The following is a 26,784-nucleotide window of genomic DNA, read 5'->3' as shown; positions in this document are numbered from 1 at the left end:
CCACAGAACAGAAAATTATATTTGTAGTATATATGTCATGCAAAGGGCTCCCACATAAAAAAGCCTTAACTCTATATAAAATGGGCAAAAAATTGAAGAAGATAAGTGAATGGATCATAAGCACATGAAAAGGTGGTCAACATTGTTAGTCACTAGGAAAATACAACTTAAAATGACAGATGTCATCAGAATGGCTAGAATTAAAAAAGATAGATAATACCAGTGGTTATGATGATGTGGAGTAAACGGGAACATTTACATTGGTGGTAGGAATGTATAACTGATGTACCCAGTTTGGAAAACTGACCATTCCTTAGAAAATTAGACCTCTACCGTAATGACCCAGCAAAAAAGATGTTTACAAGAATCTCCACAGGAACTTTAATCACAGTATTCAGAAACTGGAAATAACTCAAGTGTTCATTAGCAGGCTAATGAAGAACCTGTGGTATATCCATACAGTGGAATACTTTTCAGCAACAAAAGAAACTGGATGCACACAACAGCATGGATTAATCTCAGAGTCTTTACGCCGAGTAGAGAAGACACACATTAAGAGTAAATACTCTGATGTGACTCAGTTTACATGGAATTTCTGAAAATTGCATTACCTTACGGAACTGACACAAAGCTGCCAGTGGACCTGCTTGATCACCTTGTAGCACTGTGACCTCTCTTTTAGTGCAGAAAGTTCAAAAGCCAATTTATTATTTTTTTAAGTTACGATCTCTAGGATTCTGTAGAATTCCAGTTGACAAAATCTGTACTGGAAGTTCTAGTTAGTAAAACTAATTGATGATGTATTTACTTCCTTGCAAAACTGGCAATAAGTGAATTTTGATTAGATGTATAGGGTATACAGCAGTGAGTCCTTGTCCTCTCAGATCTTTTAGAAATAAATAGTGTGCATTACTAATGATAAATGTCTGAAGTTTGTCTTTTTCCACTTATGTACTTTGGATGCTGAGAAGATACATCTAGAACATTTGACTTATGGTGTGGAAATAATTTTTGTTAGTATTCACCTCTCTCTTGTCCCCTATAGGAGTGGTATATGAATGGTGAAATGAATTTCTCAAAGACTAAAACTGCTTTTGTGTTTACTGTCTCCACATTAATATTATCATCACTATGAGCTACATTTGGTTTCTTTGTTTCTTTTTTTTTACACTTAAAAATTTATTTATTTTTATATTTTTATTTTTAGAGAGAGAGAGCACATGCAAATGATGGGAGGGACAGAGAGAGAGAGAGAGAGAGTGTATCTTAAGGAGGCCCTATACTTAAGCATGGAGCCCAACACAGGGCTTGATCCTATGATCCTGGGATCATGACCTGAACCAAAGTCAAGAGTCCGACGTTCAGCTGACAGCCACCCAGGTGCCCCTTGACTGCTTGCATTCTGGAAAACAAATTTGTTCCGTTATTTATGGTTTTTTCTGAAAGAAAAAAAAAATAGCATGTGATTAGAGCAGGGGTCAAACAAGCTATAGCCCTAGAGCTAAGAATGGCTTTTACATTTTTAAAGGTGGTTTTAAAAACACTTGATAGACACTGTATGTGGCTTATAAAGCTTAAAATATTTACTATTAAGTAATTTACAGATAAAATTTGCTGACACCTGAACAAGAGAATCGTCTAATATTTATTTACAGTTATTTCAAAAGTATGCTGTATTTTAACTGTTTTGATGTAAGAAAGCAGAATTTACCATAATTTTAACAGCATTGTTGAATATAATTTCTGTGTTTTATATAGTTCAGTGGTTTTTAATATATTTACATTTGCACAGTCATCACCATAATCTTAGAACATTTTCATGACCACCCAAAAAATCCTTGTACCCATTCTTTCCCATCCTCTCCCATCTCCTGCCTTAGGCCTGTAAATGTTGAATGAAATTATTTAGCCCATCAGTGTAAAATGAACAGAAATGAACTAAGGTTAGTATTTATGCTATTTGTTGAGTAAATATTAAGATAAAACTACAACAGAAATAAAAATAGAAGCTGAAAGAAACCAAAATACCAAAGAACTGATACAATAGAAGTTGATAATAAAAAAAATTAAAGTATATCCTGAGATAATACCCTTTAGTAGTACATTAGATAATTAATGTGATAGAGTTCTCTCAATAATTCTTACAAGTCCTTGAAAGAACCCATGAAGTCATAATTTAACTTCTAGCATTTTTTTCACCTTAGTGGTTTATGGAATAGTGCTGTGTTCTAATGACATCTTAGATTTGGGGAAGTGTGGTATGTTTGAAATGATGTTTTCTTAAGTCACCTATTTCAGAGGAAGATTCAGAACTTTTCAGGCAATAAAAATAATAAATTTTTTTAAAAAGTTTATTTATTTTGAGAGAAACACGGCACAAGCGAGGTAGGGGCAAAGAGAGAGGGAGAGAGAGAATCCCAATCAGGGTCTGCAGTGTAAGCACAGAGCCTGATGCGAGGTTTGAACTCACGAACCGTGAGATCATGACCTGAGCCGAAACCAAGAGTCGGACGTTTAACTGACTGAGTCACTCAGGTGCCCCTCAGGCAATAAAAATATTAGAGTTAATCACTAGGGAAAGATTTGGTCTAATAGAAAAAGGTACTTATGTTTTGGAGTAATAAAATAGCATTCATCTAAGATTTTAGCAGTTCAGACCTTTCACTAATCCACATTAATCCACATCACATCTTGTGATGATTTTTGAATACGTGAGAGTTTAAAGTTTGGAGTGTTAAAATAGATGCCCTTATTTTAGGGTTCATTTTTTTATATAATTTCCTCACAGCTCATGAGAAAAATCAAATAGCATAATTTAACTAGAGTTTTCTGATTCTGAATATTTGCAGAATATTACCTTAAGTACCTAGAGAGGAGAAATTGGGATAGGTAGTGCTGGCTTTTAGGGTATTTTCAGTCAGCCTCATACACATCCTTTGAAACTTTATTTTGTAGCGTGGAAGCTGAGACCCTACAAACTATATTTCTTTTTGCCACCTGGTTCTTTATTAAATTCTGCCAATAGAATGGGAAATAGGAAAGCAAGAGGAGGTACAAGGGATTTGCTCTTTGTGTTTACTTCTCCCTATCAATATCTTCATAGCAACAGGACTTCACCCTGGCAGTAATAAGAGCGGCAAGTGGCTCCATTTTGCATTTTTCCCACTCATAGAACCCTCATCAAATCTTCTCCTAGATGCCATCAGCTAGCCTTTTGTTCCAGCTCAAAGATCTCCCATCTTACCTTTTCAGGGACCCTCCTACAAATTCTTTGTTCTTAGCGTTCTTCAAAGAGTGCTTTGTTTCCAGAGATCTGGACCCCAAATGGTTTGGGGTTTCTCCAAACCATTGAGTTTTAGTAATTTCAATCACTTCTTTTTTTCTCCCTCAGCCTGGGGGTCATAGCTGCTTCCTGTAATTACTATCTTTGTGATTATCTGAGTTCTCTTTTTTGCCTTTTCAGCTCTCCAATTCCTGGTTAACAATTTACACTAAATTCTTTGTTAAAATTACTGGTGTGATTTCTGTCTTTTGACTAATACCTGACTAATAACACTGGTCAAAATATTAGTTGTGGAGACTAAAGTCCTGGAGATAAGGCCAGTCTTCATTTAGTAGTTACTGAACCTCTGCAGTGTGCTGGGCCTTTCTTTTTTCTCTGTATCCTCTATCAGAGGTCTTCCCTTATTTGTGCTCCCAGAGGTGCTTGAGATTACATCATTATTACACTTCATTGTCACTACTTTTCTAGATTCTCACCTCTAGGCCAGTGATAGGGTCTTTTGTTTCTTTGTTGTTAGTGCCTAACACAGGATTTCTCTATACTAGATGTTCAATAAATATTTTAATTAATGAACATGCTTGAAGATGTGGTTGTGAAGGGCAGAAGTCATGACAATTATCTTATGAAGGGAAGGATCTTATTTTGATTATTTTTGGCATCTGAAGCTACTCAGATATTGCAGTATTTAAGCTGATGTTAATATGGCATCAAAGATTATTTAATACTCTTCTAAAAGTTACATACGTGAGGTTTCACTTGGGCTTTCTGGTTCAATTGTTCTAGTTCAGTTGTTTTTGAGATTGAATATGCCTTATCTCCTTACATTTTCACCAACTCTTATACAACTCTGTTCCAGGGAAGAATCAGATCCATTCATCACACTTCTCAGGTTATCAGGCCTCTACCTGTCATATCTCACATTTAATTAAGCCTTTAAGCTTCCCTTTCTACCGTCATTGTACTCATGGAGTGAACCCTGTACTTCAGTGTACTTTAATTATTAGTGTATTATTAATGCTTGATACAGGGACACCCAGAGGGTTTCCGAGTCTTCTCGTTATTTTGATATCTTCTCTCCAGTAGTTAGTGGTGTAACCCTGGCCTACAACTATCCCAGTTCCAGACCCTTAACTCCATCATGGTATACCTTATGGGTATGCAGGTCATTCCTATTGTTATACCCTTTATTGCAGGCTACCTCCCCCTCCGTTTAATTCAAATAATTTACATCTGTTTTCCAAAATGAGAGATTTGGGGAAATCTTTCTATTCTTGTTTCTTATTTGTAGTAGAGGATCCATTGAACAACTAACTGGATAATTTGAATGTCTTAGTCTACAATATTGAGATTTTAGGGAAAAAAGTAAATATTTCCCTGAAATTTCTTTATACTTGTGTTGTTGAGCTATAGATTGTTTTGCTTCTTCTTTCAGAATTGTGCTGGAGATTTGGTCTTTTGGCCTTTTCTTTATTTGCTTTTTGAGTTTTTATGTTGTTAAATCTTTTTTTTTTTTATTCCAGTGTAGTTAACATACAGTGCAATATTCATTTAAGGTGTACAGTAGTTATCCAACAGTTTCATACGTTACTCGGTGCTCATCAAGACAAGTGCCCTCCTAATCCCCTTCACCTATTTCACCAATCCCTTCATCTGCCTCACTTCTGGCAACCATCTGTTTGTTCTCTGTAGTTAAGTGTCCCTTTTTGGTTTGTCTGTCTGTTTTTCCCCCTTTGTTTCTTAAATTCCACATATGAGTGAAATCACATGGTATCTGACTTTCCCTGATTGGATTATTTCGCTTAGCATTATCCTCTCTAGCTCCATCTCTGTTGTTGCATATCATTCTTTTTTTTATGACTGAATAATATTTCATTGCGTATTGTATATGTATACCATGGACACTTGGGCTGCTTCCATAGGTTGGCTATTGTAAATAATGCTCCAATAAACATGGGGATGCATATATCCCTTCGAATTACTGTTTTTATATTCTTTGGGCAGACACCCAGTAGCACAATTACTGTATCATAGGGCGGTTCCATTTTTAATTTTTTGAGGAAACTTCACACTATCTTCCACAGTGGCTGCACCACTTTACATTCCCACCAACAGTGCACAAGGGTTCATTTTTCTCCACATCCTCACCAACACTTGTTTCTTGTGTTTTTTATCTTAGCCATTCTGATAGGTTTGAGGTGATATCTCATTATGGTTTGGTGTTCATTGCCCTAATGATGAGTGATGCTGAGCATCTTTTCATATGTCTTTTGGCCATCTGTATGTCTTCCTGAAGAAATATCTATTCATGTCTTCTGCTATTTTTAATTGGATTATTGGTGTTTTAGATGAGCCGTATCAGTTCTTTATATATTTTGGATACTAACCCTTTGTCGGATATGTTATTTGTAGGTATCTTCTCCCATTCAGTAGGTTGTCTTTTATATTTTGTTAGGAGACATATCTAGAAGGACATTGCTATGACCAACGTCAGAAAAATTATTGCCTGAGCTCTCTTGTAGGATTTTTATGTTTCAAGTCTCATATTTGGTCTTTACTCCAATTTGAATTTACTTTTGTGTATGGTGCAAACAAGTGGTCCAGTTTGACTCTTTTGCATATAGCTGCCCAGTTTTCTCAGCACCACTTGAAGAGACTTTTCCTCTTTGCATATTCTTTCCTGCTTTGCCGAAGATTACTTGAGCATATAATTCTAGGTTCATTTCTGAGTTTTCTATTATGTTTTATTGATCTGTTTTTTGTTTCAGTACCATATTGTTTTGATTCCTGTAGCTTTGTAATATGACTTGAAGTCTAGAATTGTGATGCCTTCGGTTTTGCTTTGCTTTGCTTTGGCTATTCAGGGTCTTTTGTGGGTCCATACAAATTTTAGGATTGTTTGTTCTAGTTGTGTGAAAAATGCTGTTGGTATTTTGATAGGGATTGCATTAACTCTGTAGAGTGCTTTGAGGAGTGTAGACATTTTAACAGTATTTGTTCTTCTAGTCATGGACTATCTTGTCATTTTTTTGTGTCATCTTCAGCTTCTTTCATCAATGTTTTATGCTTCTGAGAGTACAGGTCTTACACCTTTTTGGTTAGGTTTATTCCTACGTATCTTAGTATTTTTCATAAATAGTAAATGGGACTGTTTTCTTAATTTCTCTTTCTGCTGCTTCATTATTAATGTATAGAAATGCAACTGGTGTCTGTATATTGGTTTTGTATCCGGCAGCTTTACTGAATTTGTTCATCAGTTCTCCCATTTTTCGGTGGAGTCCTTAGGGTTTTCTGTATATGGTATCATGTCATCTGCAAAGAGTGAAAGTTTTACTTCTTTACCAATTGGGATGCCTTTTATTTCTTTTTGTTGTCTGATTGCTATGGCTAGGACTTCCAGTACTGGGTTGAATGAAAGTGGTGAGAGTGGGCATCCCTGTCTTATTTCTGACTGTAGAGGAAAAGCTCTGTTGTTGTTTTTTTTATTGTTTTTTTTTTTTCTTCATGTAGGATGGATGATATTAGCTGTGTGTTTTTCATGTATGGCCTTTATAATGTTGAGGTATGTTCCCTGTAAAACCACTTTGTTGATGGTTTTTATCATGAATGGATGTTGCACTTTGTCAGATGCCTTTTCTGCATCTTTTGAAATGATCATATGGTTGTTAGCCTTTCTTTTATTTATATATTTTTTGGAGATTTGATTTTTAGTAATCTGTACACCCAGCATGGGGCTTGAACTTACAACTCTGAGATCAAAAGTAGCACGCTCCACCACCCGAGTCAGCCAGGCACCCCTCCTTTCTCTTACTGATGTGATGTATCACGTTGATTGATTTGTGAAGATTGAACCACCTCTACAACCCAGGAATAAATCCCACTTGATCATGGTGAATGACTTTTATAATGTATTGTTGGATCTGGTTTGCTAATATTTTGTTGAGGAGTTTTGCATCTGTGTTCATCAGGGATATTGGCCTGTAGTTTTCTTTTGTAGTGTTGTCTTTATCTGGTTTTGGTATGAAGGTAATGCTGGTCTCATGGAATTAATTTAGAACTTTTCCTTCCTTTTCTGTTTTTGGAACAGTTTGAGAAGAATAGGCATTAACTCTTCTTTAAATGTTTGGTAGGATTTTACTGTGAAGCCATCTGGTCCTGGACTTTTGTTTGTTGGGAGTTTTTTGATTACGGATTCAATTTCTTTGCTGGGAATTGGTGTGTTCAGATTTTGTGTTTCTTCCGTTTTGGCCGTTTCAGTTTTGTTTCAGTTTTGGCCATTTATATGTTTTTAGGAATTTATCCATTTTCTCTAGGTTGTCCTTTTTTTTTTTTTTTGGAGAGAGGGCACAAGTGAGCAAGGGGCAGAGAGAGAGAGAGAGAGAAAGAATGAGAATAGCAGCCTCACCTGGAGCTTGTGTTTTACCCAAAGTGAGGCTTGAGCTCACCCAAAGCGGGGCTCAAGCTCACCCGATGTGGGACTCAAACTCATGAGCTGTGAGGTCATGACCTGCGCCAAAGTCAGATGTTTAATGACTGAGCCACCCAGGAACCCCAATTTGATGACATATATGTGTGGGTAAATCTTCAAAACCAAGTATATTGATTATTTCTTTGTAATCTTGATTTTTTAGTACATCATAGTATGTTAACATTTCATTTGATGTTTCCAATTTGTGAAATTGTGAAACTTGTTCATAAGTATTCTTACTCTCCTCTTGGGTATATGGTAGGTATTCCTGCCAAATTAAAGGTGGGCATGGCCATGTGACTTGATTTAGCCATGAAGTGTGAGTAGAACAAGTGTGTGATACTCCTAGATGAAACTTTAAATATTGAGTATGTACTTGCAGGGCCTGGGTGGTTCAGTCAGTTGAGCATCCACTCTTGGTTTTGGCTCAGGTCATGACCTCATGGTTTTGAGTTTGAGCCCAGCATTGGGCTTTGCGCTCTCCGTGCAGGCCTCCTTAGGATTCTCTCTCTCTGCCTGCCCCCTGCTTACACTGTTTCTGTCTCTCTTGAAATACATAAATAAACTTAAAAAAAAAATAGTATATTCTTTGCCACACTGTCTCCTTCCTATGGTAGCTGCTACTTTAGCCTAGGTCCTTTAAGTCACCTCTCAATGAGCATTTAACATAAAGGAATAAAATCTTAGTTATTTTGAGACATCAAGATTTGTTGGTGTCTGTTATTGTAGCATAACTTGGTTAAACTTCAATGATTGGTCTTAATATGATTTTTTGTAGGAACATTTATTGATCAAACATACGTCAGATAAAAACTGTTCTCCCAGAGTATATATATCTTTTGAATTTCAGCTTAAGTGATTGTAATAATCAGTAAAGTTATGAAGAGTATCTGTTGGAATGATCAATTATGTGTCTTAATTTTATTCGTGGGCACAATAGTGTAGTGACAGGTATTAGACAATGTTGGTAGGTTCGGAAAAGAAGGGAAGCTCAGAATGGAATGGTACCTATTCCAGAAGTGACCAGATTTCATACCTGATAACATTAAATATAGGCCATTTGTTTCAGAAAAGAAAGAAAGAAAAGAAGAGAAAAGAAAAGAAAAGAAAGAAAAGAAATCCTTTCTGAGCATAGTCCATTTTGGAAGCTCATCTATTAAGTAAGTGAGTAGCCTGAGATTACACAGCTACTTACTGGCAGGACTGGGGAAGAAAAATCAGCCCTTTTGACTCTAACCCTGTGTCCTTTTTATTATTAAAACATTTTCATTTATTCTCTTGTAAGATTTTTAAACCACTCAGTCTTTAATTATGCCTTTCCTTTCATTCTTAGTTTTTTCCCCTAAACTTAATTTACATTTTCCCACCAATTTGCACAGAATTGTGTTAATCACAATTTGCGGCTCATGACACGTTATTCTCACTGGTCTGTGCATGATTTTATCTAGAGTGTATTTATACATCAGTAAAGTAATATCTGTGAATCCAACTTCTCAAACATTACCAATTGTTTACATCTTCTGTGTGTTCTTGCCTCTCCCTAAATGCTGGCTATCATTCTGAAATTTGTATTTCAGTCTTTTATGTTTCATAAAGATTTTATTATAAATACATTTACCTAAACAATGTATTTTTTTTTTTTTGGTTTTTGTTTATAAAACGAGTATGCTAAAAGGTAGTCTTCTGAATTTGTTTTTTTGATTTGATACAGTGTTATTAATATTCTTGTCGCATGTAATTGTCGTTCATTCATTTTTACCACTGTATATAGTCTTACATTCTGCAAATTTATCAGGATTTATCCATTTTCCTTATTACAGACATTTGGGTTGTTCCCAGTGTTACGCTGTTACAGACATGTTGCTGTGAGCATTTCTGTTCATATTTCTGGGTAAACGTGTATTAAAGTTTCTCTTGGATATGTGCCCAGAATAAGAATTATAGGATCATAGGGTATGTAATATTTAACTTTACAAAATGGTACCTAATTAATTTCCACTATTAATTATAATATATCGTATATTATATATTATATTAATCATAATTTTTTGTTAATATAAATTATATATTAATTTCCACCATTATAATACTGTTCATTTTTTTTTCTTGACCAGGATTGCCAGAGGTTTACCAATTTTATTAATCTTTTGAAAGAACCAGGGAAACTATTTATGAGGCTTGTTGTAATGATTTAGATCATCAATTGTCATGGTTTAAACTAAGGCTTAGCAGTGGAGGTAGAGGGTGGTGGGATGGAGAACTGTGAGGGGTATGAAAATAGCACAGTCTGACTTGATCCAATTGGATATGCATTTGAGGGAATGGAAATTGTAAAGAATGACCTTTGAGTTTGTGGCCAAATATGAATCAAGAGTATAAATGTAGTTACTTTGTCTGATCTTGCAATTGCAAAGTGCCTAGATCAGTTTCGTTTCCATTAGTGTATGTGCCATTATTTTCTGATTTTAAAAATAAAGCTTTTAGGGGTATTGTTTTTTCTCTAATGCTTGGGGAAACATTTTATTTAAACTACTTTACCTTCCTCAAGAAGAACTTTGAAACTATTGTTCTAATATTATCACTAGTTGACTCTTCACCAAATAAAATAAGCTGGATTACTCTAGAGAGGATAGGTCAGGTACTACACAAAGCTGTAAACTCCCAGTGCTTCCTTTATTGCTTAAAAGTGTTAGTTTTCAAGGGATTAAGTAATGTAATTTGAAGCCCAGAATAATCAATAGTCTACTTCAACCTATCTGTGGATCTACTTTGAGAAATACTTACATGCAAACCCATGATTAGGAGCTCTTATCACTTAATTGAGATAGACAATAGCAATTTGAATTGCCTTCTTTGTTTTTGAATTCTAGTGGAAGAGTTTCGATTTTTTTAGAGTAGTAATATTTCACTAGCCATCAAAGATGATTTTCAAGGGTAGGAGATAATTGGCAGAGCAAGTGTTTTAAAAACAGTTTGTAGGGGTGCCTGGCTGGCTCAGTCAATAGAGCCTATGACTCTTGATCTCTGGGTAGTGAGTTCAAGCCCCACACTGGGCATGGAGCCTACTTAAAATTTAAAAAATTAAAATTAAAATTTATATTTTTCAGTGAACTCCTAGTTTTACAATATAATTTAAAGCGTTTTTAAATCATAGAAAATTTGGTAAAATTAATTTAGCTAGAGTGAATAATAATTTGACCCATTTACAAAGGAATAGATAAAAATTAATGAAGTCTTACATTTTTCAGATACCTTTTTGTTTTCAAATCTTTTCTGCTTTTTTAGTGGGCCTTTTCCTTTTTGTGTATAACCATTTGTGTATCAAAATCACACACTACCTCAAATGATTACAATTGCTCTCTTGGTTCTGCTGTGAGTAAGCCCATTATTATCAAAAGCATCATATGACATTTCTAATAGATGACTTTCTGAATTCACTGAAACCAAACAGCTGTTTCAAACAAATGCCCTTTCTGTGGGGATTTATCATCTGCAAATCAATTTATTGTTATTTGTGATGAAAGTATTTACATTTTGAGTGATTTTTAAAAATCAGATTTTAATCATATTTTAAATTTTAATGTATTTTCCAACAATATAAGCAGAAATACATGTTAAAGAAAATAAAATACTTCTGGTGGAAAGCCAGAGGATTTGGGGATTATTTATACCAATGAATGTATTGAGATGCAACATTAATAAGCCTGTTAGAGATTTCTTGGTGACTGGTTTTGGTTTTGTCTAAGATGTTACTGAATCCAAGAGATAATGAATCAAGATGAGTAGGGATTTCACTTCATGTTCCAATATAGTGAACTAAAGGTCTTGATCTTTTCAGCCAATCAGATTGTTTTACATAAGTTGTCAAATTGGTGAAGCAGTTTTCATGAAAAGTACAGTTTGAGTATTTTCTTTGTTGAATGAATTATTTGACTTTTGTAATAGTTTTAACAACATTTAGTGTATTAACCTGCATTACTGTCACTGGAGTACTGTAACTTTATTGTTCTGGAAATGATGTACTACCTCCCCAAGACTAAGTTTCTTGCGGGCAGAGTTCATGTTTTATTTATCTTTCTGCCTTCATGCTACATATTGCCTAGGACATGATAGGGCCTCTGTGTGAGTGTTTATTGAATGAACGAATGAAACTTCTTAACATAAAAGGAAAAGCCTAAGCAGAGCCATCAGAATGGGACAGTGATCTAAAACTTTGCCAGTTAATAAATTGACTTTAAATAGAAATACTTCAGGTTATAAAAGATTACTAATCTCTGTTATTTACTTCATTCATTCATTAGGCAGGTTTGGCGCCTATTGAGTGCTAGGTTTTGTACTAAATGCAGGGTTTTGTACTAAATACAACCAGTGAAAAAAACATTAAGTCCCTGCTCTCAAGGGGATTAAATTCTAGTGGAGGGAATCCGCAGTAAACCAGTATTTAGAATGTCAAACAGGAAGACTATGGTGGAAATTAAAACAACGAAGGGGGATAGAGTGTAACCTGGGTATAGAGTTGTCACTTTTATATAGGGTGACCAGGGAAGCGATGTCTGAGTAGAACCCAGAAAGAAGTGAGAATATCTGGGAGAAGTGCATTCCAGGCCAAGGAGGAGCAAGTACAAAGGCAGGATCAGCAAAGAGACTATGCTGTGCTGCTAGAATGGAGTAGGTGGGAGCAGAGAAGGATAAAATGGGGAATGGCAGACAGGTCATTTAGGACCTGGTAAGCCATTTAAGGATTTTGGCGTTAACTGTTGAGTAAAGTGCCATTTGTTGGAGGATTTTTAAGAAGAGAGATGATGTTAGTATGTATGATTTAGTATGTATGCTCTGGTTGCTACTGGTGGTCAATGGGGCAGGAAGGTGGTGGGGTGGGAGCCGGAAGACCATTCAGGATGCTCTGAATATTCTAGGCAAAGAAATGATTGAGGTTGAGTTAAGATTTTAGCAGTTTAGGTGGTAAGGCATGGTCAGACTCTGGATCTATTTTGAAGGAAGGGCCTACGGGTTGGGTGATGCATTGATTTGTGGGATATGAAGAAAACCAGAACACATGATAGACTAGTAAGAGGAGCAGGGTTTAGAGGGAGTGGAACATACATGTGTTATTTACTCCTTCATATCTGTCCCTCATGCTAGGCTTTAATTCTGTAGCTAGAATAGGAAAGAATTGCTTCCTAACTCTCTGGAAACTTGGTACTCTGGAAAGAAAACTCAGTTGGGATCCCTAAAGTGGCATTTTAAGACCTGATGCTCTCACTTTCAGACGCTTGGCTAAATCATTTTTTTGAGCCTCTTCAAGCTCTGTTTCCCTAGCCATAAAATGGATTGGCTCCTATGGTCACTGACATTCTTTCATTTATCACAATTTGTGTCTGATTCATTCTTTTTGGAGGTGTTTTGATGACTTCCCTTTATCCACTTAATAGTTGTAGGCATTCATCACATTTCTGACCTTCCCTCTTATCACACAATTCTTCCTGGCTTTAATCAGTTTTATAAATGTCACTCTTAGGGGGCACCTGGGTGGCTCAGGTCATGATCTCACAGCCATGAGTTTGAGCCCTGCGTTGGGCTCTGTGCTGACAGCTCAGAGTCTGGAGCCTGCTTCGGATTCGGTGTCTCCCTCTCTGCCCCTCCCCCAATTACACACACACACACTCTCTCTCTCAAAAAAAATAAAAATAAACAAACATTAAAAAAAATAAATGTCACTCTCAGATCTATAAAGTGACTTTTTTTCTGAGTTGTGGACTCATTTAAGTTTGCTCCAGTAAGTTCAGTCTTGAATTCATTGCCCCCCCCTCCAAATTTGCTCTTCTTCCTGAGCTCAGCAATTGGTAATTTTGATTATGTGATTTCTATTGTTAATAGCTGACCATTAGCCTTATTGAATTACTAATACTCAGTTTGCTAAGATAAGTTCATTGGAATGAAGTTTGGGAAGTTGCCTAGCAGATCTCAGTGTGATCGATGATCCTGAAACACTTTCAGGGAGCCTGCAAACTCAAAACTTAATTTTTATAATACTAAAACATTATTTGACTTTTTAAAACTGTTGACATTTGCTCTGATGCTACATATGCAGTGGTCTATAAAACTACTAGCTCCTTATTTCAAATTGTAGCAGTGGCATTCTTTCCCTATGTGCGTTTGCAAGGAAGGAAACAATTTCACTTAACAAGGTTTTTGATGAAGCAGTAAAATGTATTAATTTTCTTAAATCTTATCCTTAGATACATGTCTTAATAGTCTGTAATGAAAAAGGTAGTGTAAAACATTTCTGCCTCATGGTACATTTAAAAGGATGATGCATAGCATTCATTTACATAAATAGACCTCTGTGACATAGTTGAAGGAGAAAAGCTGAAATACAATAGTAATAGGAAAACAGCCTAATGTGAGTCTGGACTCTGTTACAGCTTTAGTTTTATTTAGTTCACCAGTGGTATCAGATGTTTTGAGTGCAGAATCAAAGACTTGCCCTTCATTATGTCTTAGGGTCTGAGCACTTGTGAGACTCAAGAAATCTTCATGCTTTACAGCCCAGCCAACAGTTCATAAAACTGTAAGATGTCTTGCCGTTTCACAGCCAAACTGCTGGGATTTTGAGCAGCTGAGACATTTTCTTTTCTCCTTTGCTCCATCCCTGGCTTTCTTCTCTTCTGGAGAAAGCATTTGCCTGATACCCTGATGCCATCCTGTAGTGGGTGTGGCTTTGCACTTGGTGAAGGCCCTTGTCCTTTGGGGATGCTTTTCTCTTAGCTCTGTTGCCCTGTTGCCAGCATTTTGCACCCCTGCCTCCCTACTCCGCAGCTCCAGTATTTGGAAAACATCCTTTTGAGAAAGTGCAGATTTGCTTTGGGAATGAGGCTGCTAATGATTTTAATCTGTTGTGCCAGCCACTGTGCTCCCCTTAAAAGTTTGTTAAATGTTGGACTAATTTTTTCCTTCCATAGCAGGTTCACTCTTCATTTCATCATGACCCCAGCTTCCTTTCATTACTGGAAAGGGCTTGTTCCTGTAGGAATTTAGTTTACTTATGTTTCTTTGCATCTCAGCTCTCTCTGAGATGATTTTATACTCTCTGTCTTGTTCTTGTTGTTGAGGTGGGAGCAATGAAAGTCTTTTGCAAGTTTCTATATCCTAACCATAAGCAGTAATCCAAATATTTACTCTCTTGTGTTCAAAATAATTGATATAGGTTGACTGTTCACAATGAAATTATTTAGCCAGTTCTTTTAACAAAATTCTACTAAAATAAGGTATTGGCCATATTTAAGCTTGATGAAAAACCGATGTAAACGTGCTGACACAGGAAAAAAAACTTTTATTGTGGTAAAATACATAGAACATAAAATTGTACCATTAAGTGACATTAAATACGTTCAGAATGTTGTGTAATCATCACTATTGTCTATTTTCAGAGCATTTTCATCCCAAACAAAAATTCTGTACCCCTTAGGTGATAACTCCTTATTGCTCCCACCTTCTTACCCCTATTAACCTCTATTCTGTATCTGTGCAGAATTTACCTAATCTAGATATTTCATATGAGTAGAATCATACCATATTTGTCCTTTTGTGTCTGACTTATTTAGTTTAGCATAATGTTTTCAAGGTTCATTCATGTTGTAACATGTATCAGAACTTTCCTTTTTTTGCAGAATAGTATTCTGTGTGCATATGTTTCACATTTTGTTTATTCCACTTATGTTGTTTGTACCTTTTGTCTGTTAGGATTAATGCTGCTCTTGACACTAGTATTGAAAGTAGCAATATACTAGGAATTGAAAATTGCTGTTTTCAGTTCTTTTTGGTATATCCCCAGGAGTGGAATTGCTGGGTGATATGGTTGTTCTTTGTTTAACTTTTTGAGGAATCCCCAGACAGTTTTCCACAGTGGCTGCATATTTTAAGTTCCCACCAGCAGTGCACCAGTGGTTTTATTTGTCCACATCCTCACAAACATTTGTTCTTTTCTTTTTGATCAACATTTGTTATTTTCTGCTTTTTATTTGTTTTGTAGTAGCCATCCTAGTAGATGTGCAGTGATATTTCATGGTGATTTTTATTTGCATTTCTCTATGAATAATGTTGAGCACTTATTGACCATTTGTGTATCTTCTCTGGTGCAGTGTCTTTATAGTCCTTTGCCCATATTTTAATCATATTTGTATTTTGTTCTTGAGTTATAGGAGTTCTTTATTTTGGCTATTAAGCCCTTATCAGATAGATGATTTGCACCCATTTTCTACCTTTGTGCAAGTTGTAATTTAAGTCTCTTGATACTCTCCCTAGATGCTCAAAAGTTTTTAAATTCTGATGAAGTCTTTCTAATTTGTCTACTTTTCTTTTTTGTTCCCTGTGTTTTTGGTTTCATATTTAAGAAATGATTGCCAAATCTAACGTCATGAATATTACCTCCATGCTTTCTTCTAAGAATTTTATAGTTTTAGCTCTTAGATTTAAGCCTTTGATCCATAGTGAGGTAATTCTTTGGCATAAGAGTCCAACTTCATTCTTTTTCATGTGAATAGATCCAGTTTTCCCAGCATCATTTGTTAAAAAGCACTATGCTTTCCCTACTGAATGATCTTGGCAACCTTGCTGAAAATCAGTTGATCATAGATATGAAAGTTTATTTCTGGGCTCAGTTCTGTTTCATTGGTCTTTATGTCTGTCCTTACGCCTATACCATGTTTTGATTATTGTGATTTTGTAGTAAGTTTTGAAATCAAGAAATGTGAGTCCTTCAACTTTGTTCTTTTACTTCAAGATTGTTTTGGCTATTCAAGGTTCCTTGGAATTCCATATAAATTTTAGGATGGGTTTTTCTCTTTCTGTAAAAATACCATTGGGAGTTTGGTAGGGATTGCATTGAGTCTATAGATCATTTTGGGTAATACTGTCATCTTAATATTAAGTTTTCTAATACATGAATACAGAATACCTTTGCATTTATTTAAGTCTTCTGTTTAGGTCTTCTTAAAGCAACATTTTGTAGTTTTCAGTGTACAAGTCTTGTGCTTCCTCATTTAAAGTTTTTCCTAAGTATTTCATTGTTTTTTATGCTATGTAAATGTCCTTTTCATGTATTTGTTGCAGATATACAGAAATGGCAACTGATGTTTGTTTATTTTGTATCCTTCACCTTTGCTGAATTCATTTAGTAGCTCCAACAGGTTTTTATATGTGATTCTTTAGGGTTTTCTACATATAAGGTCTTATCATCTGTAAATAGAAATAGTTTTATGTCTCCCTTTTCAAGTATGATGCCATTTATTTCTATTTCTTGCCCAATTGCTCATGCCAGAACTTCCAGTATTATGTTGAATAGGAGTAGTAAAAGTGGGCATTTTTGTCTTGTTCCTGATCTTAGGGGAACAGTTTCCAGTTTTTCACCTTTGCATATAATGTTAGTTGTGGTTTTTTCATATATGACTTTAATCATGTTGAGGAAGTTCCCTTCTATCCCTACTTCATTGAGTATTTTATCATTAAAGGGTATTGGATTTTGTTTAATGTGTTTTTTTTTTTTCTGCATTAATTGATGTTCATGTGGTTGTTGTCTTTCATTCTGTTAATGTGTTATTACACTGATTATTTTCTCATATTGAACCTCCTTGCCTTCTGGGGATAAATCTCATTTGGGTCATAAGTGTGATCCTTTCAGTACTTTGCTGAATTTGGTTTCTTAGTATTTTGTTAGGGACTTTTACTCTGCAAATGAATTGGAGAATGTTAGTACTTTTAGTATTACTACTTTAGTATTTTAGTTTTAGTATTTTATTAGTAGTAGCCTGTAGTTTTCTTGTGGTGTCTTTGTCTGGCCTTGCTATCAGGGTAATACTGGCCTCATAGAATGAACTTGGAAGTAATCACTTCTCTTTAGCTTTTTGGAATATTTTAAGAAGGATTCTTATTAATTCTTCTTTAAATATTTGGTAGAATTTGTTAGTCAAGCCATCTGTTCCTGGGCTTTTCTTTGTTACAAGTGTTGATTACTGATTCAAACTGCTTATGTGTTTGTTCAGATTGTCTATTTCTTCTTGAGCCAGTTTTGGTAGTTTGGTCGTTTCCAGGAATTTGTCCATTTCATTAAGTTATCCAGTGTGGTGTTCAGCTGTTCATAGTAATTTCTTATAATCCTTCTTATTTCTGTGTAGTTGATGGGTTGTCATCACTTTCATTTCTGATTTTTGTAATTTAAGTTCTTTTTTTCTTAGTCAATCTAGCTAAAAGTTGATTTTGTTGAAGGGTTTTTTTTTTCCCCTCAAAGAACCAACTTTTGGTTTTGTTGACTTCCCATTGTTTTTTCTGATCTCTATTTACAGTATAATCTTTATTATTTCTTTTTGCTAGCTTTGGGTTTCATTTGCTGTTCTAGTGGTGTCAAGCATAGGTAGTTTGTTGATTTAAGATCTTCTTTTATTATAGGTTTTACAGCTGTAAATTTCTTCCTAGCATTGCTTTTTCCTATATCCCATAAGTTTTGATATGCTGTGTTTTTGTTTTCATTTGTTTCAAGGTATTTTCTAATATCTCTTGTGATTTCTTCTTTGACCCATTGGTTGTTTAAGAGTTATGCTGTTTAATTTTAACATATATGTAAAATTTTCATTTTTTTCCCCTGTTACTGATTTCCAGTTTCATTTTATTGTGATTGGAAAACATACTCTGCATGATTTGCATCTTTTTAAATTTATTAAGACATCCTTTGTGGTCTTACTAATAAGTATCATGGAGAATGTTCCATTGGCACTTAAGAAGAATGTGTACTCTCCTGTTGTTAGGTGGAGCATTCTATACATGTCAGTTAGATCTAATACACTAGGTATCTAGTGTTGTTCAGGTCCTTTATTTCTTTTATTGATCTTATATCTGGTCCTTCTGTCCAGTGTTGAAAATGGGATATTGAAATCTCCCAATTATTATGATTGTAGAACTATCTTTTTTTTTTCATTTGTGTTAGTTTTTACTTAATATGTTTTCAAGCTTTGTTGTTAGGTATGTATATGTTTACAGTTGTTATATATTAATCTTTTATTAATATATAGTGCCCTTCCTTATCTCCTGTAACCTATTTTAATTATTTTAGTCTATTTTGCTTGACAAAAATATAGTAATTCCAGCTCTCTTAGTTACTGTTTGCATGAAATACCTTACTCTGTCCTTTTACTTTCAATCTCTTTGTGTCTTTGTATCTAAAATAAATCTCTTGTAGGCAATATACAGATGGACCATATTTAAAAAAAAAATCCATTCTGTCAATCTCTGCCTTTCAGTTCAAGAGTTTAATCCATTTACATTTAAAGTAATTACTAATAAGGATTTACAGTTTTGATTTAGTTATTTTCTGTGTCTTGTTTTTTGTTCTTCAATTCCTCCATTAGTGCCCTGTTTTTGCACAGTTGATTTTTTGTAGTGTACTTTTCTGATCTCCTTCTTTTTTCCTTTTCTGTAATATTTTTTAATTAACTTCTTAATCATTACTTGGGAACTACAATTAACATCTTAAACATACATGAAACTAGTTTGTGTAGTAGTTAGTTCAATAGTATATAAACACTGATCTGTTTATCCCTTTCTTTCCTCCTTTATATTGCTCTTGTGACAGATTGCCTCTTTATACATTATGTGCCCATTAACATAGATTTATCATTTTTCTATGTGTGTACTTTGCCCTTTAAATCATAGGAAAAGGGAGAAAAAAGAGAAGTTACAAATCAAAAGTACAATTATACTGTCTTTTGTAAGTACATATGAACTTACTTTTACTGATGTTCTTTATTTCTTCTTATGACTTTGAGTTACTGTCTAGTGTCCTTTCATTTTAGGCTGAAACTGTTCCTTTAGCATTTTTTGTATGGCAGGTCTATTACTAATGCACCTCCTTAGCTTTTGTTTATCTGGAAATGTCTTAATTTCTCCTTCATTCTTGAAGGATACTGTTGCCAGATAAGATTTTTCTTTCTTTCAGACTTTAAATACATCATTTCCAGAGCGGCCTGATCTTCGTGGCTGCTGATGAGACGTTAGTTGTTAACGTATTGAGAATCACTTCTGTGGGTCCAGTTACTTTTTTCCCTTGCTGCTTGCAAGATTCTTTCTTTGTCTTTGGGGTTTTACACTTTGAATACAAAATATCTTGGCATGGATCTCTTTGAGTTTATCCTTCTTGGAGTTTGTTGAGATTCTTGGATATGTATATTCATGTTTTCCTCAGATTTTTGAAGTTTTCAACTATTATTTTTTCGGTTATCATTATTTTTGTCTATGACTCCTGTGATGCCTATGGGGGTACATAGGTACCTCAGGCTCTGTTTGTTTTTCTTCATTCTTTTTCTTTTTGTTCCTCAGACTGGATAATTTTGACTTTCTTATCTTAAAGTTTCCTGGTCCTTTTATTTCCTGCCTATTTAAATCTGTTGAACCCTACTAGTGAATATTTCATTTCAGTTATTGTACTTTTTTTTCAGTTCTGGAATTTCTTTTTTTTTTTTTTTTATAACTTGTCTCTTTGTTGATATTCTCCTTTTTCTCATATATTGTTTTCCTTATTTCCTTTTTTCTTTCTTTCTTTTTTTTTTTTTTTTTTTTTATTATTGGGTGTCCTTTAGCCCTTTGAGCGTATCTAGGACAGTTGATTTAATATCTTGGACTACAAGTTCCAAATTCTGGACTTCTTCAGGAATGGTTTCTGTTAATTTTTTTTAATTGTGAATGGGCCATGTTTTCTTGTTCGTTTGTATGCTTTGTAATTTTTTGTTGAGACCAGGACATTTATAATGTAGTAACTCTGGAAACCAGATTCTCCCTCTCCACAGGTGTTTCTTTGCTTTTCATTGTTCGGGCTATTCCCATCCATTTGTGACTTTCCCAAACTATTTTTGCAAATATATATTCTTGGTTGTGTGTGATCACTGAAGTTTCTTTTCTGTTATCTTCGCAGTTAGCTATTGGCCTGATGAAGATTTTCTTTAATATCTGGCTCAAACAACAAAAAAATATTGCTGTCTCTTTAAATCTTCCAACAGATGCTGTTGTGAGGAGCCCCTGCAGCCTGAAAGGGCTTAAAGGAAGGCATGTGTCTGCACTGTGCCAGTCTCTGATCTGCCTGACTGACCGAAAAGCTCAGCCCCCAATTTTTTGATGTCAGGATTCCCAGTTGTCTGCCCTGGCACCAACCAGCTGCTCTAGGAGTGATGGACAGGGCTGAGAAATGGGCAGTGTTGATGGGTTTGCAGGTGTGGTTCTCCTAGCAGCCTCTCCCTTTTAGCAAACACTCAGGGTTGTTTTAAGTGTCCAGTCAGGTGCTAGAGTCCTGAAATAGTTGGTTCTGTTTTGGTTTTTTGTTCTTCCCACTGACTGGTTGTTTTGGGTGGAGGGACGAGCCCCAATAGCTTCCTACTATGACATTTTTCATCTCGTGGGTCACGGTATCGTATTTATTGTCTTTCTAATGTGTTTATATGGATAGAGGAAAGTTCTTAGGTTTCTTTTTTCTGGTTTGTGTGCTTGACTGTACTGTCAAAGGAAAAGAATTGTCTTCAGATATTAACACATAAAGGATTAAGATATTTAAGTGTTTTGGGGGAAAATATAAAGTATGAACTTTTATTTCAGTGCTCTGTCAGTATTTTGTATAGTAACTTCATATTTTATGTAAATAAGAAATTTGTTTCTAGTGAAAAAATTTAATGTTTTTAAATGTTAGTTATTCCTCATTAAGTATGGTTAGCTTACATGTTTGGCATTGGATGTTTATTATGATTTAATTATTGATGGATAAACAGTAGAAAATTTGCTTACAAACCACCTAATGAGTTTACCTTATTTATAATAAGTTTAATTTAAAGCCAGTCACTACAGAAAATGATATAAAGAAATACATGAAGCTGTCTTTATTGTGCAATCATATTACTCTACATCGTATTTTAGAATGTTGGTCTGCCTTTGTAAAATTGGATTTTAATCCAAACTTTAAAATGCTCAATTTGTTCTGCATGTAAATTTTGCTTCTTTACCTAAAGAAAAGTCATTTAGGCATTTTAAAAGCAATCTGCAGCTTTCCCCTCAACCTTCTGTAGTTATTAACAAGAAATTGTTTTGATCTCTCAAAGACATAAGCCAAAAATTGCCACTCTAATAAATTCTTCACTATTAAAGAAGTTTGAATCAGTCCAAAGAGGTTTTTTTTGTTGTTGTTGTTGTTTTTGTTTGTTTGTTTGTTTTTACCAGAAGTGCCAAAGGGGCCACAATATGACACCATTTTTGCAGGTAAATACCCATAGTAGAGGATCTAGTTTGAGAGTGTTCACAGCTTTACAGCTGTTGTCTTTAAAAAAAAAAAAAAAAAAAGTGTACATATGTATCACCCATTCTTAGGACAAAACTCAGTTGGCATTCCAGAGTGGTTTTCTGTATTCTTGTAAGTAAATAAAATGGTTACATTTCCACAATTAAAAAAAAAAAAAGAAAAGTTTTCTTAATTTAACAGTGGACAGTCCCAGATCAGGGTTAGCCCCAGATGATAAAGTAAGATAACACAAAACAATTCAGGGTGTTTTTTTTAAGCACTTGTAGTTGGACACTGATTTTGAACTTTTTCAGTTTGTGTGTGTGTGTGTGTGTGTGTGTGTGTGTGTATAGAGTGTGTGTGTGTATAGAGTTATATGCTGTCATTCTGAATATCATTTATTGCCCTTTTACCTTTTTAATTTTATCTAGCTATGACAAAAAGCTTGAGATATTTTTGAGAGCTACAAAAGCATAAACATTTTGCATACATACACAAATGTATGTACATATTTGAATGGGGATATATGTGCATATATATGGAGTGTGTGTGTGTGTGTGTGTGTGTGTGTGTGTGTGTGTGTGTATACATGATAAGTGCAGTGAGTGAAAAAAAAACTAAGAATAAAGGAATAGAGAGGGTCAGGAAAGAGCCCTCTGAAGATTAGCATGTATGCTGAAATTTGAGCATTTACAATAGTTTATTATGTAGTTAAGTCTTTAAAATATTAAAACAATTGTAGAGTTTTTGTTTAGGGTTTATTTTAAATTATAGTGCTTTTTTTTTTACTTTTTTTTTTTTTAGTGTTTTATTTATTTTTGAGAGAGAGAGACAGCGTGCCAGCGGGGAAGGGGCAGAGAGAGAGGGAGACACAGAATCCCAAGCAAGCTTCAGGCTCTGAGCTGTCAACACAGAGCCTAACGCAGGACTCGAACCCACAAACTGTGAGCTCATGACTTGAGCTAAAGTCAGATACTTAACCGACTGAGCCACCCAGGTGCTCCTATAGTGCATTTACTTTTAAGATGAAAATAACTTATTTAGTGGCATGAATTAAATATAAAGCTAAAAATTTAGGCATTTTACCATAAATATTCATGAAAATGATAGTGTAAAGGTGCCAACAACCCCAAGTAAAAGTTTTACCAGGTAAAATATTGTAGACAAGTTCTTGAGGGTTTTGATTTGAAGAAATCAGAAATTTAGCACTGCTTTATTACAATGCTGTAGAAAATAATCAACCTGAAACTTAATGTAAATAATTTTTACTTCTCAAAATTGTTTTTATTGTAGCATTATATGTGTTTTTGTTATCACCTAATGAGGGAAAATGTTGATATGTATAATTCTACCTAATGGTAATTAGAAATGTCAAGGAATATATCTAATTTGGGAGTACTTTTTCTTTAATACTGATCTAGGCTGTGACAATGGAATTCTTTAACTTCTATGTTTACTGCTCATGTTGATGTAATTAAAGGGTTATACTATGGAGGATAAAAAAAGGATCTTTTTGAAGATGTGGTTTTGAAAATTTTATAGTAAGATTTAGCTTTGTAAAGTGAAGTATTTTCTCTTGCTAATATGAACGAGAAATGTGTGTCTTATTCCTGATGGAATAGAAAATACCTAAAGTTGTTTTATAGATGAGAATTTTCTTGATGGGAAATAAGGGCAATGCATACTATTCAAAGTTATAAATACATAGAATGTCTTTTGGTACATTGTCAAATGCATTCTGTGAAGAAAAGTTTAAGGCTTATGTGATTTCCTTTTTTTATTACTTATTTATTTATTGAGAGAAAGTACATGGGAGCATGAGTGGAGGAGAGGGAGAGGGGTAGAGAGAATCCCAACGAAGTTCCACACCTAGCATGGAGCCCTGTGTGGGGCTTGACTTCACAGCAGTGAGATCATGACCTGGGCTGAAATCAAGAGTTGGATGCTCAACCAACTGAGCCACCCAGGTGCCTCAATTCCTTTTTTAAGTTGTACTCACTTAAAACCACCAAGAACAATTAGATGTTTTATATCAGCCTTTGCCAATAGAAATATGTGGATCCCATACTTAATTTAAAAATATTTTGCATGTATATTTTTTAAAAGTACAATTAATTTTAGTAATACAGTTTACATAACCAAATATGTCTAGAATTCTTTTATGTTATCCATATAATAATGAGTTAGTTATACATGCTTTTAAACCTAGTTTGTATTTTACATTTACAGTACAAGGCAGTTTGAACTAACCACTTCTCAAGTGGTCAGAATGGGATGTTACCATATTATGTGAATTAATTCTGTAATAACATCAGGAGTTTGTTTCATCCTTATTTGTCATCTGAAATAGGAGGCAAGTACCGTGGTCAGCAGACTTTCAAATATGATATGCAATATTCGAAAGTGGTGATATCTATATAGTTTGATAGACATTGGTGACCACGCCACTATGTTTGATAATATTGGAGTTGAAAACTTGGTAGTTGTGAGCTACCAGCCCTTAAGAGCTTTTGTTTGGGCATATAGGTTGTTTGAAGGAGTGTGGTGGCAGGGGTGGGGGGGAGGTTCCTAAGACTGTCCTCAGGCTTGGTGTTTTGCTCAAAGGAAACAAATCAGAGGAAAGCAGAGAGAAAAAACTCGTGATTATGATTTGTTACAGTGAAAAGATACAAATTAAAATCAGCAAAGGGAAAAGTGTGTGTAGGATGGAGGCCAGGTGTAAGATTTTAGTTGTCCTTTCCCGGTGGAATTGCATGGATAATGCTTCCTTCTACCAGCCACTTTGTATGACAACATATGCAAAGTGTTGTCAACCAGGAAAGCTTACCTGAGTCTTGATATCCAGGGTTTTCATCAGGGATCATTTACATAGGCAGGAAAGTACCCATATGACTATCTTAACTACTCAGTCTGCAGCTTCCCTTATCCCTCCTCTCCTCTGAGGTCCTACTGTGGCCCAGACCTCAGGCATACAAAAACAGAATTTACCATAATTTACATCATTGACATAAGTTACCTGGCCCAAGACCTCAGGTATACAAAGAGACTTACCAGGCAGAATATTCCAAGGTCTCAGAAGTTATTTCCCAGGAGTCTTCACAGGCAGGTCCTTTCTTTGGAATGTGCAAGGTTTGAGCCCCCAAGCTTGTTAGATTTTCCGTTTTACTGCACAAGGTGATTTGGATTTTGACAAAGGAGAGTGTCTCTAGTATAAATTCTTACAACAACAAAAGGGTAGGTGAGATAGGCCATAGCTAAATTTGCCTTAAATATCTAATGTTTTAAGACAAATGGCATGGATTACTAACTGTCAAGGCAGAAATATGTTAGGGCTCACTGAGATGTAAGGAATCTAGCATTTAGGACCCTACAGTAACAGGTTTCTTGGTTGGAATCAACACTTACAGTTTACTGATTGCCTCCTATAAATTCACCTTGCTTGGTGAAATACATATATTATCTATTTTACTTATTTTTTATTAAAATTTTTATTTGAATAGACACAGTGTTAAATTCATTTCACATCTACAACATAGTGATTCAGCATCTCCATATGTTATACTGTGCTCATCACAAGTGTAGCTACCTTCTGTTACCATACAATACTATTACAATATGTATTCCCTATGCTGTACCTTTTATTCCTGTGACTCATTGATTCCATGATAGAAAACCTGTATCTCCTACTTTCCTTCACCCATTTTTCACTTCCCTTCCTCCCTACCCCATCCCCTCTGGTAACCATCAGTTTGTTCTCTGTATTTATAGGTCTGATTCTGCTTTTTGTTTATTCATTTGTTTTTTTAGATTCTACATATAAGTGAAGCTATACAGTATTTGTCTTTTCCTTTTCTGACTTGTTTCACTTAGCATAATACCCTCTAGGTCTATCCATTGTTGTTGAAAGTGGAAAAATTTCATCCTTTTTTATGGCTGTGTAATATTCCGTGTGTGTGTGTGTGTGTGTGTGTGTGTGTGTGTGTACACTAACTCTCCCTCTGAGAACTACTTGACATGTAGGGAACAAACCACTTTCAAGGCATTGTAGAGCCTTGAAGTCAGTCATAACTTGAGTCAAGGTCCAGGAGAAAAGGGAGATAGACATATTCCATGCTACTTTCCCTTTTGAGGCATTTTCAAACTCTCAGGCTACTTTGGATAAGAGGATAGAAGCTGAACATTGTAGAAGAGATGAGCAAAAAGCAAGGAAGTTGAGTGGAGTTTTCAATAGTTTTTTCTGGTTGTTCTAGCCTTAGGTTTGCAGCTGGAATCCTTTGAAAGGGGGCACACCATAAGAGTGGGAACAAATCAGAGGTAGGCCAGTCTTCACAGTGTTTGAAACCCTGTCTCATGCCAGCTCAGTCCTTGATTGGATTTAGGTGATCTGCTCCTACTCTGACTGCTCTCTAGAAAAAAATTAAATCATCTCTGGAAGAAGGTAACATCATATAGAACCTCTATATTTATCCATACATATTTTCATGCAACCATTCACATACAATGTGTAACATTAAATAAAGAATTACTAGGCACACACAAGACCGTCAGAGATAAATCAACAATAGAAATAGGTTATGCATAGGCTATGCAGACTCTGAAGTTACATACAGGAGCTTTAAAATACTATAACCTGTTCATGAAAATAGATGGCAAGGTGGAGAATTTGACTAGAGAACTGGAATCTGTAGAAAAGAACTAAGTAGAAATTCTAGAACTGAAAAATATAGTAAC

General features: G+C 35.0%; 1 protein-coding gene across 4 annotated transcripts in view; it reads left to right on the top strand.

Annotated features, from left to right (window-relative positions):
* CDK17 (cyclin dependent kinase 17) overlaps positions 1-26,784 on the top strand; it is a 106,982-nt gene that overhangs the window by 39,720 nt on the left and 40,478 nt on the right. Inside the window, exon 1 of one of the 4 annotated variants that reach the window (XM_027071046.2) lies at positions 7,589-8,908. The exons of 1 other annotated variant lie outside the window; for it this stretch is intronic. The gene's annotated coding sequence lies outside the window, so the exon portion shown is untranslated. Of the gene's footprint in view, positions 1-7,588; positions 8,913-26,784 lie in introns of those variants that run through there. 2 more of the 4 variants (XM_015070491.3, XM_027071047.2) reach the window with 2 other exon arrangements.

The sequence above is a fragment of the Acinonyx jubatus genome, chromosome B4 (assembly GCF_027475565.1).
Source record: "Acinonyx jubatus isolate Ajub_Pintada_27869175 chromosome B4, VMU_Ajub_asm_v1.0, whole genome shotgun sequence".
NCBI lineage: Eukaryota > Metazoa > Chordata > Mammalia > Carnivora > Felidae > Acinonyx > Acinonyx jubatus.
The sequence above is the reverse complement of the archived record's forward strand: the minus strand, read 5'-3'. Positions and strand labels throughout refer to the sequence as shown.